We start from the raw sequence: 20,128 nt of genomic DNA on the forward strand, positions 1-20,128 counted from the left end.
CACAAATGTTTGCAAAAACTTAGATTTAAAAGAAGGTAAAACAGTATCATTTATTAGACTTAGAAAAGTGATATTATTTGAGATTAGATAATTAATAATGACATATAAATTTTCCATACGTAATACAGCACTGCTCCATATTCTCACTCAATACGTTCCACGTCTTATCACGAATTGAAGAAAACAAAGGTAATAGCAAATGTTGAGAAAAAGCAAGGTACTCGTCCCATAATTTTTAATATGCTCAGTGTCAATTATGAACATATTATATTATGAATATTTAATACAGGAATAATAATTTATATTGTACTACTTTGTTTACTACCCTATTAACTAGAGTAATTTTTAACTGTGGCTACAGTAGGCTACAATACCTTATCTATCTCGTATTTCGCATAGTACAAAGAACATAAATGACATAGAGAAAAATAGGCCCGGCAACAGCCAAGCTTTAAAGTTCCTGAACACTGGTAGTTCAGTCCCAGGTTCGAATACAGCGAACAGGCTAGCCGCATGGGTGTTTTCATGGTTTTTACCATGTGTAACGTGTTAAAATGAGCCGCATTCCCTTAGAAAGTCCTCCACGAAGGCATCCATCCGTTCCGTGTAGTACCTTAGGGCGGGACACGTAAATAATAATAATTCTAGAGAAAAATACAGTTTTCAGTCTGTGTAGCTGCGTCTGTCGTAAGGAATATTAAAAATAAAAATTCTGATATGTACACCACATGACTTCCTTGTAGGAATATTAAATTATACGCCTTTTTTCCTGCATTTCATTTAAATTCATTGAATTGAATTAAATCTACTTCGTCGATAACGCATAAACTACAATAGAATAAACATACTCTTTAAAGGCATAAAAAGATTAACCGGAAGATAACAAAAACATAATTCAATAATTTTTAAAGCAAAAAATACATAATTTATCAACATATAAGATTAAAAAAAGACTGAGTACACTGAGCCGAGTAACAGAAAGGGTGTATATATATATATATATATATATATAATATTTTGTCAGTCGGACACATGAATGAAGCTTGGCATGAAAAGATGACACAGAAGAAATTAGCTGTTTTGATTGCACACCGTTATTCAATTCAAATGGCAAATCATTATTCTTTTAAATTCTCTAAGATTACATACGCGATAGTAATTTGTACTAAATAGGATTAACTTAAAATTTACTGCCTCATACTATTCAAACAAAGGGCAGACGGGAAGAGCGGCAGCAGGGGTCTTATAGCGGCAGGAGAAGAAAAGCAATCTGATGAAAAATAGCGCGAACTCTACATTTATAGTTGCGATTACATTATAGAGACATAACATATTTTTTGAAACAGGCACAATGAAAAATTAGCACAACCGCCTTCGCCGGAATGAACCGCAGACCTCTCAATTACGTTCTGAGTGTGCAGACCACTATCCACCAAGGCTCGCTAAGAAGACGGGAGAAATACCTTATAACATAACATGCCAGAATTTTCTAGCAAGTACTGGTCCAGAGGGAAGATCCTGAAATTGCGGAAAGTTAATTAAAGGTTGTCTGTTCACGTAGAACAAAGCCATTATATTTTTTTTACTTTGCATATATATATATATATATATATGTAAGATAAAAAATGTAAAAGCAAACGTCTAATTTTAATTGGCTATAACCGCTTTTAGTTTTATTTAATTAAGGGACTTTCTCTCTCTGTCTTAAAATAGCGCCTAAGTCTAAATTGCGTCATTGAAATTAATCATGCTGTCTTACGCAGCGCTTAATACAAATGCCTCTTGACCAATCGGAAAATTCTAAACCGATAATTTAAACAGAAAATTTTGACTTCTTCTAAACTGATGCGTCTCTTTTCGCTTCAGCTTCTCTCTGTAGACTGCTTGGATTTCATTTCGCTGCGCTGCTATGATCGCTTCTATCGCCATAGTATCAAAATTGTAAATGTTCTGGAAATAGGAACGATTGGAGTACCAAGTGAATTGTGGCCACAGATGTGAATTTAAATAAATATGGAATTTAATCCGGCTCGACTGCTTCTTCTTTAAAATGGATGGACGCTCTAAGCATCAAGTATCCACGCTAAACAACATTACTACAATTCTACATCTCAGTAGTCTTACATCACTGCTTCCAAAATTGTGCTATCATTATATACATATATACATATATTTATATACTTTTGGTGTGGCTAATTGAAATCAAAAAGAGAGGTGCGCAACTACATGTTATAGTAGTCCTATATACGAAATGTCGACGTTCTGAGAAGAATCGCTTTTGAGTTATGCAAGATACATACGTACAGACGCCACTAATAATTTCAGAAGTGTATGTATGCAAGATACATACACTTCTGAAACCATTTTAAATCAGTTTTATAATTCGTTTCGGAAAACAAAACAGTCTTTATTATGTCTTTACGTATAGATGTAATGCAAAAACATCGTTAAATTGCATTCGATAACGGTCAAAATGGATATCTTCGTTGAAATATGCTACCCGGAATTTTTCTTGATTACAATACTTCGTTTACTTCGTACAAGGAAGTAAAAATCATTCTCTTTCTGTCAAATCATTAAAGGAGGTTAAGCTGGATTTTAGAAAAACAGCCAGACTGCTAAAAGTAGAGTAAAGAAAATTTAATGGAAAACTTTAATTATGCGAAAAAAGAAAATTGAGTCAAACAGTTATACAGATTTTTATCCTTAGGAATTTAACCACATTACTATTAGCATCGTCCAATATTTACCATTAAATTCCACTCATAATTAGCACTTCACGCATAAAAAAGGAACGAACTTCTTAATTTACCTACACATTTATATATTAGCTGTATTTACGTAATGCACAACATTCTGAGCGGCCAGGGTTTTTCACTAAGAAAGCACAAATTTTCCAAAACTACTATGAGAACAATTTTTTAAAAATTTTAATGTAAAAACTCTCCTGGTATTTCATACCTGGATTTGTGTATTTTTGATATATTGCCTTAATTTCTTTGACATAGTTTAATATGCACGTATATATACGTTCTTACAGGTATCACAAAGAATATTCTAGGCCATATATATACGGCCTTGCCACTTAGAGGGGATATGTACTCCATTTTGTGAATTATATGGAATTTTATTGCCTGTTACTGTATCATGTTGAATGTTAATGTATTTTTGGTATATTATTATATAATCTTAGTACCATGAAGTGTACGTTGTACGTAACATATAGCTCACCTATTGCAAACGCTTTTCTCTCTACCGGACGCTCTCCCACTCAACAATGGCGGGCACGGGGCAAAACCGACTAACTTATGGTAAATACACGGTACCCGGTACTCAACAGTGAAAGAGACATGAGAACACCAGCAGTCTAGCCGTAAATTTGTTAAATATTGTTAGTTCGACTCAAGCTCGGACTCCAATTGGCAACATGGGAGCTTCTGTGGTTTTACTGTATACAACGTTGATAAAAGCGAGTTTTCCTTAAAATATCCCTTACGAAAGCATCATTTCTCACACACAGAAAGTTTTACCTTATTCACTTATCCTTACCTAAACTAACCAAAACACGTGATTACTAATAGCAACGATCGAGTACTTGCCAGTGTTTTAGCCGTCAAGCATGATGTGAAGTGAAGTACACGCGAATTTGAGAATGGTCTGAAAATTGAGGATATATTTAAGCTGACCCAGTTACTATTTTTTTCTCCTATATATGGGGCAATACATTGGTTTGATACAAGTGGAATCTAATTACTCTGGGAATAAAACCTCGGGTGTGCCTGAAGCATCGTGCTGCATTCCGTTACATTAAGACCCTTTATTTTCAATCGGAAAATTAGACGTCTTTTTTACTTACTCTGAAAACTGTGGACACGGAAGCAATGTATATATACGACAGTCAAGAAAAAGTTACAAAATTCTATTATGCATCTTAAAAATCTTCTTTTATTCATGCGAAACAAAACACCAGACAAAAGCTAATTTTAACAGTTTAGATTACGATGTAGAGACATTAGGTACTTTTTTTGGAAGCAGGAAAGATGAAAAAGTAACAACTCCTTTGCCGGGAATGGAACCACGGACCTCTGGAATACCGGCGCAGTGTGCAGGAACGAAGGCACGCCAAGAAGGTGAAAATATACTTTATAAATTTTAGTGTTCTAAAATGATCAGTCAATTAAAGAACTAAAATCTATGCTTGTTATTAGTGCCCTGCCTCGTACAAACATTATGTTATAAACCAGTTTTCCTCGCAAAAGTTTTCGATGGCACTGAATATAATATTTTTACTTTAAAATGAAAAGAAACCCTTGCGGTAGCATTTCAAGAGTTTATTCTATCCATAAACGTAAGCACCAGACACTCCTACCAAAACTATCCTATTTAATATACGCAAAACTTCGATAACATTCGTCTTGATGATAGTCATTATAGTGGGAAATGAATATCGTTTAGGTTTTGTGGAATATGACGCTTTTTCGGTGTATTTCCAAAGATTTATGATGATGGATAACTTTGTCGAATTCCCTGTTATTTTGGAGTAGATATAATTTTCGTGAGCGTCGATTTCTATTCTTTTTCAAGCAAACGAAATTGCAGGGTTCGCAGGTAAAAGTTCCTGATAGCATATCAATGCTTTTGGTAATGGTAAGCCACATAGTATTTTGTATTTATAGTCGAATTTTAGCATAAAGTTAAAATGAAAATTTATCAAGGTATACGTGTATATAATAAAACCGTGTTTTACACTATTCTTTTGATTCGAACAAAGATGATAGAATTAGGTACATAGTCGGAGTGTATAGTAACAGACTTGAAGAATATATAAACCTTTCCTATTTTGCGATTTAAAATGTACACCATGGCCTGAACTTGTTCATCATTTTACTTTTGCGCCCTTTGTAAGCAATTTTTTACCATATTTTACTATCAGTATACCTATATTTTTGAAATAAAATTAAATATTTTTTACTATATATGAGTAATAAGTTAGTAGAAAAATATACTTGTTTTTTAATAATTCGTAGCTATTAGTGTTTTGAGTGATCTTTATTTTATTAATTTGAATAAATTTTTGCACTCACAGAAATGACGTGAAGGAGACTGTGGATTCTTGCATAGCTGTTCTTTGTTTGGATGTATGCTGGTAAGCACCGCAGTCATAGCGTTTTAAATCCCTTTTGTGTTGCTAAGATTAGAGACGGTTGCCGTAGGTAAATTAGATAAACTTTGTAGAATATCAGTCATGGGAGAAAAATGATAGACAGCTGCCATGTGTAATATCCAAACTCCGAAATTTTCGGCTATAGTGTGGTATAAACAGTTAAATTTGAATTTTATTTTTGTCTGTTTTGGAAATCTAAGAGGATCACGAGAGCACGTTTCGAGAAATATCCGTGGTTCGGGACCGCAGACTTTGAAAAGCTTATTTAAATGGTCCTTATTTAAATATGACATCAAATAAACCAAGATATAGTGGATTGGTTTTTAATGATAAAAATAGACCCAAAATAATATAAAGACATGTATTAGACATGATCTTACTAACGGAAAGATTTCCGAATAATACATATGTTAGACACAAATAGAGCAAAGTAACAAGTTAATTTTTTTGTGAGACAAGCTTGTAACAAATTAAAAACCCTAAATAGTTTTTTTTTTGTTTGTCAGTTAATTAATGAAAATGTTCACAATTTCCCTGTTCCTAATCCCCCTAATATTTACTGGTTCCTAATAAATTATAAAATTATTGCGGAAGGTAGTTTTAAGTGCATTTCAGTAATGTAACTCACGTTATATTTAAAAACAAAAAATACTCAGAAAGTACAGACTGCTTTACTTAAAGAAAACCTTGCCAATTTTTTTTTCTAAATTCAGTTCAAATATTTAATTCAGCTCACGAATATTTTTTGCTTACATCTAATTCAAGTTTTACTAAAAGCCACTTAAACTGAATAGGCCATTTTTGGCTCCAAAATAAATTTTTAAATTTTGATTTTGGATAAAAGATTTAATTATTCCGATTCCAAAAATATATAACATGTTTAGGTTTGAAATACTAAATGCTTGTAAATTAAAATAAAAGATATAAATTAAGTTAGACAAGACTCTTTGTTTTAAAGAGGCTATTTTTCAGAAGTATCTTTTAAATAACTTTCAATTGAGACTTATCAATAATTTTTCTAATTATTATTTTCCGTTTATATCAACAGTATTATGAATAAGTAGCTCTATTCAAAATTACGACTTTTACCAAAATAAATGGTTTTTAGAAATTTTAATTTGATACATCATTATCTCGAGCATATATATGGATAAATCGAAGCTTTTAAAAATTAGATTGTTGTTGTAAAATCGTTAAAAATTGGAGATTAGAATATAGTTATATTCTTTGAAGTTATATTCTTTTATACATTTTGGAACTCAAATGCTGAAAATTAAAAGATTAATGCAGATGCAGAGTAATACACGTCAAGGAGTTCGCAAGATTGACAAGATCCATTCTTTAAAGTTAAAACAATAATCTTTAAAATTACTCAGGAAACAAGAATCTTTAAAAGACAAACCAAAAGAAAACGTGAAGTAAGACATCCGTCATTACAACATGATTTAAAAGATCCGTAGGAAATGTATTGATAGAACGACTTTCGTTTTTTACGTTTTTCTCAAAATAAATTATCTAAATATTTATTTACGTTTTTCTAAAGTTCTATCCATAAAACCAACTTGATATTTTATTTAATAATGTTACTTCCACCTAATCGAAATAGTAGTTAGCGACGCTGACTACCTGTGGCATAAGAACACTTTTTGTGTGGCCCTAAGTGGAATTATCCTCATTTCAAGGACCTGACAAGATTATTTCCCAAACCATAAAACTGAGAATAAAAATTATGCTTAGCCATAATAACAATAATATATATTTATAAAGTAAATATTTTGATTATGCAATAAGTTTTACTATGGTAATAATACGATTATTAATAAGAAACTTTTCATGTTTTTCTGCTGAAAAGGTATTATTTCCCTTAAGGGACTGAATTCGGAGGTTGCAATCTTACTTCTAACACCAGTCTCTTTGTTTTCTTTGAAATGCGTTGATAAATTAAACCTATTGATTAATATGAAAAATGAAATAAACAATCTGATTCCCACAGTTAATATAACAAGGAAATTAACTTTTATTACCTGAGACAATAATACAGCTTTTGGAAAAATACAAAAGATGTAACTTGTTTTGTTTTAATACATGAGATCTTTTGTGATAGTCACTGTAGTAAGCAAATGTACTTTTATAACAAAAATTCGACCTACCAAACAAAGAGACCATCTACTGCAGCCGAAATTGATATTTTTATTTGAAACGCAAAAAGAAAACAAAATTATCCCAAATGCCAAGAAATCCGATGCATGGCGTAGAAGAAGCAAGTGAAACAGAACTCCATTCACTATACCATAATTTCACCTCTGGCATACACTTATACTGTGTTTAGGGCGTTCAATGTTGGCATGGAAGCGTAGTTCTTGGGCTGAGAAATGGAGTATCTAAAGGACTTCAGTCAGGAAAATTAATGTTTATACAGGGAAGAGCGTTCTGCCTCTCAATATTCATTTGGTGAGAGTGTTGTAATCGAGGTACCCAGGAAAGATTGCGATGGACGACCAATCAGGATAACGTTTAGCGACGCTGGACGTTGTGCCCGAAGGGCCAGGGTTTGAATCCATGAAAAGACAGGAATATTTGTAAATTTATAGAGCCTGTGCGGTATGGGGACACTCTAAATATGCGGTGATCCTTTCGAGGTGTTTGTGGTAGGGGAATAGGGCTGAGAGACCGCGCTCTCCGTCAAAATAGGGGGCGCAACTGAAGAAGTCGTGCAGTGACCTGTATGGTACTTGCCAACGACAGGTGCTATCTTACACTTCTTGCCACGATGAATTTTGCGATCTTGTTCTGATATTACTATCTGTAAAGTGAGATGCCATAACAACAACAATAGATTGTTATACGCACATATACTTTCCATGGCAAGGAACGTCATATATGACCGAGTGTCATCACTCTGAAAGACCAAATCCGTGTCTTGCTATAGCAAAGCAACAACAAGAGCAGAAATCATTAGTCCTCAAAATATTCTCTTATGTGCTAAGTGGAAAAGTCTAATGTCATCTTTCACTCTTCGAGCTTGGATTACTGTCTCTCCCTTCATTACATGAAGCTAGGGGGCACTGTAAGAATGTTTCTAAAAATATGGATACAAACCGACTAGAATTCAGAAACTTGATAAATAAATTTTCAAACGTACGTAATGATAAAATCAAGACTTTTAAGTTTGCTAGATCGCAAAGGAAAAATTATTTCTGGATCAGAAATTTAATCAGTAGCTATACGTTGCAGCAGAATCAGCCGCAACGTATTCCTGCAAGAATATTTGCAAACTTTTTTGTGCAGGTATGGACTCAAAACCATCGAAAAATACTAAGTTTCCTTAAATCATTCCAGGTAATGGGACTCGAATATTGCTTTAAAAATTCATTTTTAATGCAATCTAATGCAAAACTTTCTTTTTTATTGTTAGAACCTCAAAATTGAACATAGAGAAAGTGTGTTACTTAAACTTTCTGATTATATTGTAAAAGAATATCAAAGTCCTAATATGCTTTCCAAATATTACTCAATTCTCTCAAGCGATATCTTTAAGAACCAAAGAATCGAACAGAATATCGTACATTGCTCCCTTCATTTAGATGGCTTATGTGCATGTAAATTAATGTAACCATATAAATTATAAATATGTGTTAAAATACGCTTTCATTGCCAGAAAAATTCACATACGCTCTTGAATTCAAAACACTAGGTTAGCCAAAGCAATAACCTTGCGGTTGGCCTATATTTAGTCAAGCCACTATCCATTTCTAGGTCACAGAGATACAGGTCCCTCTTTATCAGCAACAAAGAAATCTGCAATGAAGGGAAAGCCATTGAATTAATACTCAAAATGATTTAAAAAGAATAAGGTGCTAACGCCAACTGTCGGCAGATATAGTCAAAAAATTTAAAAATTAAGTTAATAGAATTTTAAAAGTGTTAAAAAGAGCTAGATTGGAAATACCGTTATTAAGTAGACAATATGTGTTTTGAAGTTTAAAATAAGATGAAATTTATGAACATCAAAATTTTCAACAAAATCCAATTCACTGATGGAAGGTCTTTTCTGACATAAGATTCCTTAATACGAAACTTTCATGCTCGTTTACTTTGGTGATATATGTATCTCAAACTACACCGACAAGATTGAACTATCTAAATATAATAAGATTATAAATTTCCTAATAGAGATTATAAATATCTTAACATAGATTATAATATAGATTAATAATATAAATGATAATTCCAAATTTCCTAATAAGATTTAACTATCTAAACATAAGATTATAAATTTCGTTATATAGATTATAAATATCCTAACATAGATTATAATATAGATTAATAATATAAATTATAATTCCAAATTTCCTAATAAGATTTAACTATCTAAACATAAGATTATAAATTTCGTTATAGAGATTATAAATATCCTAACATAGATTATAATATAGATTAATAATATAAATGATAATTCCAAATTTCCTAATATAGATTATACATTCTATAGGAATTAAAGTCAGAAATGAAATCTTTAATAATCGAACCATGGATTTTATTAATAGGCGAGAATTTTCGTAAGTGACAAAAGGATGCAATGAAAGAACAAATAGCGCTACCTTTTCGTTTACTTTGCTACTTTTGGGTGTAAATATAACAAAAGCTTTTATTTCGTTACAGATTTCTTTGCTCTTGATGAAGAGAGACCAGTACCTGTTTGCCCTCGAAATGGCCAAAGTCTGGACTAAATCTGCACCAAACGATAAGTTGTTGTTATGCGACATTTTTTTTTTTTTTTTTTTTTTTTTTTGTTGTTGTTGTTGTTGTTGTTGTTTTGTTTTACGTTGGCGTGTTTCTCTCCTGTCTTAAACAACTAAGTTCATGGTTTAGATTTTCTTGTGGATATTAAAAGTAAAGTTTTGCTACGCAGTGTTTTCTCTTGCATTAACAGGCAACTAATTGACATCGGCTGTTTTTGTAACTAAGAAGAAAACTCCCGTTAAAAGCAAATGAAAGCGGAAATGATAAATGAATTTTATACATTGTACTATTTTACATTTTTTAATGGTCGGGCGCTTTATTTAATAGCAATTATCCACTACAAGAGCCGGAAGTGGTGGCCAATGCATAATGGAACCTAATAGGTGACCTCTATTGCCTCCTTTGAAGGAACTGACAGTTTTATCCACGCCTTCTCCGGGATTCGAGCCCGGGCCCCTCGCTATGACAGTCAGGGTCGCTAACCATTATACCGGTTATGCGGCTGTTTGTACATTGCATTATTTTTTATTTTAGCAAACATTTTTATACAATACAACACAAACAAATAAATTTCTATCTAAATGCCATTACTTCTCATTACACCTTTCCTGGATATATTGTATTTCAAAACAACGAATTGGACCGAATTATTTCGTCCATTTGCAATATAATTGTACTTGTTTCAAATTATAAACTTCAACTGAATACCGTTTATACTTACATAGAATAGATCAAATAGTTTGTATAAGAAATGTTGCAGGAAACTCAGCAATAATTCGCATTTTATAAGTCTTTTATAAGTCTTAAAAGGCAGCGTCGCGTAATCTTTCAAAGATTTGTATCAGTCGACAAAGAAAAGCGAATAGTGGAGCAAAGAACGCAGATAACTACCGTTGTCATTTGTAAAAGCATTTGGTTTGCATTTTCATATTTTTTCATTCCATATATGTGAGCCATATTGTTTTCATGATAAGATATTTACCTACCTCTAAAAATGTAATAGTAAAAAAAATGTTAAAACATTCCACTCATTTCTGAGCTTACAGATGATATGCTGTTTTTTTAACATATCATTAAACCGGATTCTGATTAAGTGATGTTTACTGTAATGTGTGAAAAATGGGCAGACTACGAGGTATGAACACTTAACTGAAAAATACGTTAAGCAACTAGCAAGCTCTAATTTTTTAATAATCAAAGAAGTTCTGTCTTCACAAATTGACATGGGAAAAATCTGATCACCTTACCAATCAATATCACATAAATTGCGCTTAATTCTGTGAGATCGAAGTTTGCGGACGTCATCTCATCTGGAATGGCGACAGAAGATGGAATGAAAGGATGGGACAGAGCAGACAGTCGTTACCAGACTGCAGACTTCTGGGCTCCGGACTGAGTCTTCTCATCCGAAAAGGAAGATTTATCGATCCTGAATCTTCCCCCATCACGTGGTTTATACATCGCTGAAAAGCCAGATAACACCGAGAAATAGGGAATGGCCTTTCTATCAACTCCGATAATTCAAGCATTCATAAATTCGAAAATTAATAAAAGATAAAAATTTTTGAAATTATTGATTGCACATTTCTCTTTTCACCCTAAAATACTGTAAAATAAATTTTAACATAAAATTGGTGCTATTTATAAAAATATATATTACGTTTTCCTCGCAAGAAGCTTATGAACAAAACTTCGTGAATTCCGAAAATTAATTAATTTTAGTATTTTGACCGTTACATGGATATCAGTTGATAATTTTCTAATGAAATGCAAGTTCAGAGCATTTAGACAGCGCATTTTCATTTGTACATAGAATTCTTTTTTTCTTTTTCTAATAAAAGTACTGAAATATTTAGTAACTATTTTAAAAATTCACAGGTTTGTTTCGAAGACTGAATGCATCAAAAAGCTGAGGAACGTAAATAATAAAAAAATTGTTCTGAATGCGTGAAATGTATAGGCATACTAATAACTAGTCTATTTTATTCTGAACTGCAGAAGTATTTGCTTCAATCTTGCATAAAATTTTACATGTCTTAGGCACAGTGTTATCAATACATGTAACATTTACAGTACTTTATTATCAGACAGCACTATATTACTAAAATATGTACAGAGGCTGCCCAACTGGGATAGCAGTTAGTGACTCTGACTGACGTACTGAACGGTCGACTTTGAATCCCGGAGAAGGCATGGATGTTTGTAAACGTATAGTGTCTCTGCGGCATGGGGACACTGTAAATATGCGACGAGCCGAAATTCCTCTTGAAAGGTTGACAGTAGGAAAAGAGGAGTGGAAAACCTCGTACCCTACCCTCGGAGTGCTGTCTGCCAAAACTGCGGGCGGAACTGACCTAATTTCGGGCTGTCACCTATATCATGTTCAAGGCTCTTGACAACGACAGGAGCATTTGACTTCCTACCATGGTGAATGTCATGGGCTTCTTATGACCACTGTAAGACAAGTGAAATTGGTAACAACAACAACATACGTACAGGCAATTATATTAAATAGGAGGGAGGGAGATAGTTATCTATAAATGCAATCAATTCCCATTTTATATTGATTTAGTTCACTACTATTCCAGCTCACGGCAGCTAAGAAATTAGGCGAAAATAAAAACAAATTTTAAAACATTTAAAACACGAATGAATATAAATTAATTTTAGTGAAGCACATTCTAAATCATGATGCCACTGGATTTTCACCCTAAGCTCTGCCCACTCAAGTTCCCCCACATATTTTGGTTAGCCATCCAATTATTAAATTATCCTGCTCTGTAAGTAAAGGCACTATCTTTTTGCTAACATTTGACATTTGCTTTATTTTGGGTGGATACTATGATTATTCTTTTGGAAGTATCTACAACTTATAATATCTACAACTTATAAAAAAAAATTATTATTACAATATAAAACTTTTTTTTTACATCTGTTGTTATTTCCAATTTCATTTTTTTCTGGTAGAAATCAGGTTACTTTTAGTAGGGATGTTGATATAAAATGTTTCATTAGGAGTTTATATGCTTATGACGATTAATATGAATTAGATAGCACAAGTATTAATCTCGTAAAAATATTTTCATTGTACTATATATGCTAACTATGTGTTATTAGTCTAGAACATTCTGTAGGAAATGTTCATCGTCTACGTGCGCTTCAAACATTTCTCTGAATCTAGCCAGGTGGATGTTAAATATCTTATCCTTTAGAATTAACGTTTAGTAATTCTAAAGGAGTCTTAACGTCTTTAGAATTAATGAACTCTGCATTAACGTTTCACTAATTTTTCCAAAGCATTAATCTTGTAATTATCCAGGAATCCATTAAATAGAGGATTTACTTTTTAAGATGAGACGAAAGTCCTTGTATTGATCTTTTTTGTAGATGGTTTGAAGAATATGTAAGAAAGCATTTCGGACAAAAGCAGTCATTTTTGCATCAAAAGCTTTGCTGAATTCAGCCAAACTTGGAGAACAAAGCCAAATTTGACCAAACTGGCGATAAACATATAAGCCAGATTTGGGGAACAGTTTCTATCAACATCTTCTGTATTGTAGACATACAGAAGCCAAATTTAATTTAATGTGCCATTCATCAACACCATTTGAGTATGTTAAAAGATCTAAACTGAAATTCCAAACCTCACAGAGATCTCAGCTCACTATAACCAGTTTTATTTGTGTAAGTAAGCGCAATAACCCTACATGTCAAGGCAGAGACAGCAGAAAAAGACTGTGATATGAACTAAACGATCCATCAATAAACTTATTATTTGAAGAATACTATGACCTTCCAGCATAGTATGGATGCTTCGAAATTTGCAGCTAGGTCTTCGACAAGCATCTTAAAGTAGGACTTACGAGCATCCCATATCTTATTAGATGTCTTCACAGAGCACTCTTACCTTGATACATATGCCGCAGACACAGCAGAATGGTTCTGTTGAATGTTGGCGATCTCGGCTTTACATCATCTCAGAAACTGCAACATCTTTATAGATGTTGCTCAAAATACATTCATCTAATAAAATAGTTTCGTGATCAACATGTGATGTAGACATGTATTATTATGCTTATTCCTTAAACGAGAACCACCAGTTGTTTATTTTACTATAAAGATGAAATATCGCATAATATAAATTGCACTGCTTGTTTCAGAAGCATAATTTGGTAAATGTGAATATTGCTTACTTTTATTCCTATCAATCGTAAGCTATTAAAATATTAAACTAAATATCTATTTATCGCATTAGTGATTTTTTTTCATAAATTTCAAATCATGAGTAAAGAAACTACACTGAAGAACTTGTTTTTCATTTTTCCTTTCAAGATTAAATAATAGTTGTCTACAAAGAGATTTTTAAAGGGCTTCCTAAAACGGCTCTTCAGGCAGTAATTTTTAAGCAAATTTTCAAGTAGTTAAGTCAAAATTGTATGTTATAATCTTCTTATAAATTCCAAAGCTGACATCTCTTGGCTTCCATAGAAACGCTTAAAACAACTCTACACTATTCTAACAGCTGAATGCATTCTGTATATCAATACTGCAAACTCAGAAAAAGGCCGCATATATTACATTCACGAAAGGCCTTTGTTTTCATACATTCCAAGGCAGCACATCTCCAAAAATATACGTATAATATATATATTTTGGTGAAATAAGGGTACGGTATATTTCGCACGTTACTTTTACAAAATTTATACGAATAAAAGTGGCCGAATGTACTGAAAAAAACTACCGCATTTACGGTATATTTCATTCTTCACTTTTACGGATATTGTACGAATCCGAATGTACTGAAAAAAACTATCTGCCTTTATGGTATATTTCAGTCACTTTTACGGATATTGCACGAATTCTAAAAAGATTGAAAATGAAGTTTATTAATTCAAATTATTTAGTGTATTTCTGGCATTTTGTTTTCCTTTTTCCACGAACATGAAAAAAAGGGTATGCAAATATTTTTTTTCCAATACCATTTTGATGTGCTATCAAAATTCATTTTGCGTTTTAATCGTCTTTACGTTTAAAATTAATTTTCCTTTGGTTAATAACTTCTACCGAATTTGAAAACAATCTTGATATCTTATATAAATTTAATTTAATGATTATTCTAACGTTCATATATAAGGCTAATATTTTTCAATGAATTTTAACATGCAAGCTAAATTTTTATATACATTCGCAAAAAAATATATTTTCTTGATTTAAAGATCTTCAAAATAACTTATTTATTTTCTTACATCAAATTTGTTATTTTTATTCATATCAACATTTACATTAACTTAACTCAATTTAATTTCTTTTATGAAAATCCCATTACCCATTTAACTGGAATAAGCTGTATATTATGTTTGTGTGCTTACTGGCACAATATTCACCTTATTTTATTAAGCAAATGTTGGCAATTAAATTGAAGCAAGAGTTCAACGAATCTTTCGCGCCGAAGAATAAAGCAGAACATGCTCGAAATGTTTAACTTCTTGAACAATAGTTTAATGTAGACCAAAGAGATATGCATCGGAATCGTTAATTATAATCAAAGTTTATGCCCATTAGTTACACATGAAAGTAATATTTTAATTTACTTTTCTAAGTTTCTTTTCGAAGCTTTCTGAGAGCAATTTTTTTTTTCTGTCCGCAAAATTTTACTTTTCAGAAGGCAGATTACTCATTTTCGGGAATTCTACGTTTTACTCTATAGCTTGCTTGCGAATCCAAATGCTCGAAGTTCCCGCGTACTCTGACCTTGTTCAAAATAGCTTTTATCAAAGAACCCGGAAATCTGTCTTATAGATACTTTGTGGGGCAAATGCTCGCCTGCGTTCACTTTGCTTACAACAAAACAAATTTTTCCCTATTCTCTTCTCCTGGGTTCCCGGAACCAGGAGCATTTTTATCCACTGCTAGCAATCAGGTCGTCCACAGAACATCAGTTCCTCATTTTAACAACGAATTTCATAGGTGCAAGATTTCTGCTGCATTTCAGTTGATGAAGTAAATTCACTTTCATACTTTCCTATAATTATACTTATTTAGGCGCTTTATTATTATAGTTTTTATTATTAAATTAGAACTCCAATTATTTGGATTGTATGAAACTTCACTGTTTTCGTCTAAACCAACATGTTTGGTATTCGGTTTTAAAGAAAGAAAACTGTACGTTTAAACTTTATGATCTTTTATGAAATAAGGATAAGAAAAAATTTCTTCACTTACTGAAGAGTAAATGAATTGAGACAACACAAAAATGATCAAAAGAATTATTTGGATTTTGTTATAGTAAGGTTTTGGCGTTAGTCCGAATGCTTGTTCCAGTCTGTCCGAATGTTTGGAATTCTAATACAGTTTCGTTAGTTTAGTTAGTTTTTATTATTTAACATTATTTATTATTTTAGTTAGTTTTTATTATTGCAGTTTTCGAATACCTGTAAAATAAACCTAATTCTTAAAGTAATTTCATATGAATTTCTTTTGCAAGTATTACAGTTCATAATACTTAACAACTTGAAATTTGATACGTGTTAATTTATGTGGGATAGGTTCATATTAATTTTATAATTTAAATAAATCATTGTCATTATTTGAACATAATCCAAAATGCACAGCATTTGACAACAATTAATAAAAAATGAGCCAACTTCTAATTGTTTTCTTTTTCCAAATGCATTCTTTTAAATCAATTAATAGCATAAAGCTATGCCATGTAAAAAAAAATTGGTATGTCCACATCAACATGTACACTTATAATGATGTTAGAGAAAATGTCTCATTACATAAATATTTAAAAACTTCACATCATTCCTAAAAAAATTAACTTTTTAAAATTCCATGTTGTACATAAGAAAAAATAAAGAACATATTTAGATTGTTTTGAATTTGCGAAATTTTATGAAACTATTAATTTTTTATGTAATTATCAGTTTCACTGTAAAAAGAAACTTTTTAAAAATGTCTCCATAAAGCATTTCTTTTGTAGAGGTGAACTTTTAACACTGATCTAATATATTTATATGATTTAAAACTGAGAATGGTAATAGTAATAGATTACAATGCATTGCAAGATTGACTGATAAATGTAAAATTTTTACATATCATAAATATGTCCGTTACTCGACTAACTTGCAGATGCTAACTAATAATATTTTCTTTCACTTGTTTTTGATAGACTTAATGTTAACAAATGAAATATATATATATTTTCCTATTATTTGAAGATATGGATGCAATATTTGGGACATTAAACATTCATTTTCAAGTAATGTAAACAAAAAAAAAATCAACTTAACTATTGGAAAAGGTATGTCTTCTGCAATATCCCTCCTGTTTTATATTTAACAATTTTAAAATTTCGCATACTCATTAAAATAATCTAAATGTATGATGTTTCGTTTTGCGCTACAGTCGTTTACTGAATTCGGTAATTAATTGTATTGTAGTTTAGTAAATAAATGTTTGCTACAGTTATTTACCAAATTCAGTTTTGCAAAAAAACACTTTAAATAAATTATTTATTTTTCCGAAAGACATTTTCTTATGCCATGTAAATGAACGGTAGCATTAATTATTTTAAAATATAAAATTCAAGTTTACAAAATTTATTGCATATTTTGTAGTCACTTTGAAATCAAATAGGAAATATTAAAAGTGATTTTCAACCTTTAAGTGTAACGCAGTTTTTGAATAGAAATTTATTTTTTTGCATTTACTAGTTCATTTAAATTTTCCTGTTACATCTATATTCCATTTTGCCGTACATACCTAAAGGCGGATATGTAAAAATTTGATATAAAAATGACATTTTCACTTTTAATTATAGAGTGCAGAAAACTTTTGCATAGATTTATATAAAAAATATGAGATTAAAATATGTTCATTTTACGAAAAATACAGTAAAAAAGGAATTGAACATTTATGCAAATGTTTTACCAAAAATGTGCATTTATACATAGTAAAGAGGAGAGGACATTGAACTAAATTTTTACCAAAATCATTCGCATATGGAAACAAAACATAGGGAATATTTAGGTAAATTACTATCAAATATATATGTTTTTGTACCGGAATATACGGGGAATATTTATGTAAATTTCTATCAAATATATATGTTTATACACGGTTAAAAATCGGGAAGATATACGTAAATTTTTTCTAAACATATACGCATATGTGAAGCAGAAAATTGGAAACATTTACGTATATGCGATAAATATACGTACATTTTTACCAAACATATACTAAAATCCCTGAAATTTACGTATATTATACGTAAAAGTTACGAATGAACCGCAATCTTTCGCATAAATATGCCTAAATTGTACGTAAAACTTACGTATATTATAACGTAAAAATATACGTGAATATTTACTATTTTTTCCTGGATGCATTTTATGATATTTTTACGTTCAACTCGAACGTTTTTTATACAAAGGGACATTTGTCAATTGTACGTATTTTTCTCGTGCAATTTACGAATGCATGCTGCCTGGGTTAGGACTAAAAGCATTATCTATTGGTTATTACGTTGAAAGTAAACTGCATAAAAAATTTTAAACGCAATGGGAGAAGCCTGGTAAGTGTTTTTATCGTATGTTTTCGTACTTCCCGGAATCTCTTTATGTCTTCTATCAAAACGAAGTTATTCAATATTAGCTGACGAAAGGTACAAACTTTTACTTTAAATAGTAGTTTGCTTCGTTAGAATTATAAACAGCAATTTTTCAACCTCTCTAAACTATAAATTTTAACCGTTTTCAATTGAAATTTACATTGTTTCAGGAGTTTTATTATTATACCTAAAACATTATGTAGTGTAAAACAAAATATTTGAATATATAAAGTATATACACTATTTCGTACAGGTCTCTTGTATATGCATACCTTTTGAATAATGAAGGAAATTGATGAACCATTTGACGTCACAATTTGCGGAATGGCTGCATCAAAGAGATGAAACGTTGAATGGCATCTAATTGTTAATAAACTGAATTATTTATTATTGAAGCTTTAATTCATTTTCCTGTAATGTATTTTATTCTTTACCTGTGCTATCACGAATTTAAACATGAAATGCTATAAACTTTCTATTATTGATTTCCGAAATTTCACATACATTTAGATCATTAAGCGCTATTAAACTACTTTCAGTAAGAGAACAAACATTATTTTTCTACTTACAATGCCCGAGCTAACTGATTAATTCATCCAATAAAGATGGCCAAATCCAGTATTCCATTTAGTTCGAAGTTAATGGCAAGATCGGATGGAATTTATGTTTCGTTTAATGTTTGAATTAATCTTGGGAAAAGCTGCTCGTGAAACCTGAGAAGAAATTTACGTCTTTCGCCGTTAGGAAATGTTTTAGCAGATTTTGTGGAAATAGATTTGACTGAACTTATGAGGTAATTACTTTGGCTGCAACATTTTGACTAACGTCTGAGTCGTAGTTGTTCGGATTAGAGATAGTTTAATGAAATTAAAAGTAACCGGAAGAAGAAGATTACGAAAGAGTTATTCCATTTTATGCTAGCTAAAGATCAGTATATTTGTTCTGTAACCATCCATTTCCATATTTATTTACATAAAAATAATTATCTTTTGCTTGTAGAATAATTACCAGATAATATTAAATATATATTTTAAAATATAGTGTGTGTGTGATTATGGCAAAGCCTCGAGGGCTATCTGCCTAAGGGGAGGAATGCCTTCGTGGAGGACTTTCTAAGGGAAACTGACTCGTATACACGTTACACATGGGGAAAACCACGAAAACGCCCATCCAGCCAGCCCGTTCGCGGGATTCGAACCTCGGACCGAACTACCAGTGTTCAGCGACTTTACCGCTCGGCCGCTGGTGGGCCTTTAAAATATAGAAAGATGTGTAGTATATTGACGTACCCTTGTTTTTTTTAGTTAAACTTTTATCAAAATATGTTCGTGCAAGTACAAATTTTGTCGCAAGAAACTTTATAACTTTCTGATCAGTTCAAATAAAATTTCTATTTTACTAAAGCAAAGATTTAGTACTTTAAAGGTAAAGAATTTTATATTTTCATTGGGAATTAATTCAAGGAGGGAAAATACAACTGTAACTGGGAGTTTTGCTTTCAGAAACTTAAAAGACATTAAATGAGACATAAGTAAGAAAACGTCGCACAAAAAAATTTTAAATAACTATTAATTCATCCATTTGCACAAATTTCAATCAGTTAAAATCTA

Source organism: Stegodyphus dumicola, chromosome 2 (assembly GCF_044657685.1).
Source record: "Stegodyphus dumicola isolate Sdum_Otavi_A_Nest chromosome 2, ASM4465768v1".
Lineage (NCBI taxonomy): Eukaryota > Metazoa > Arthropoda > Arachnida > Araneae > Eresidae > Stegodyphus > Stegodyphus dumicola.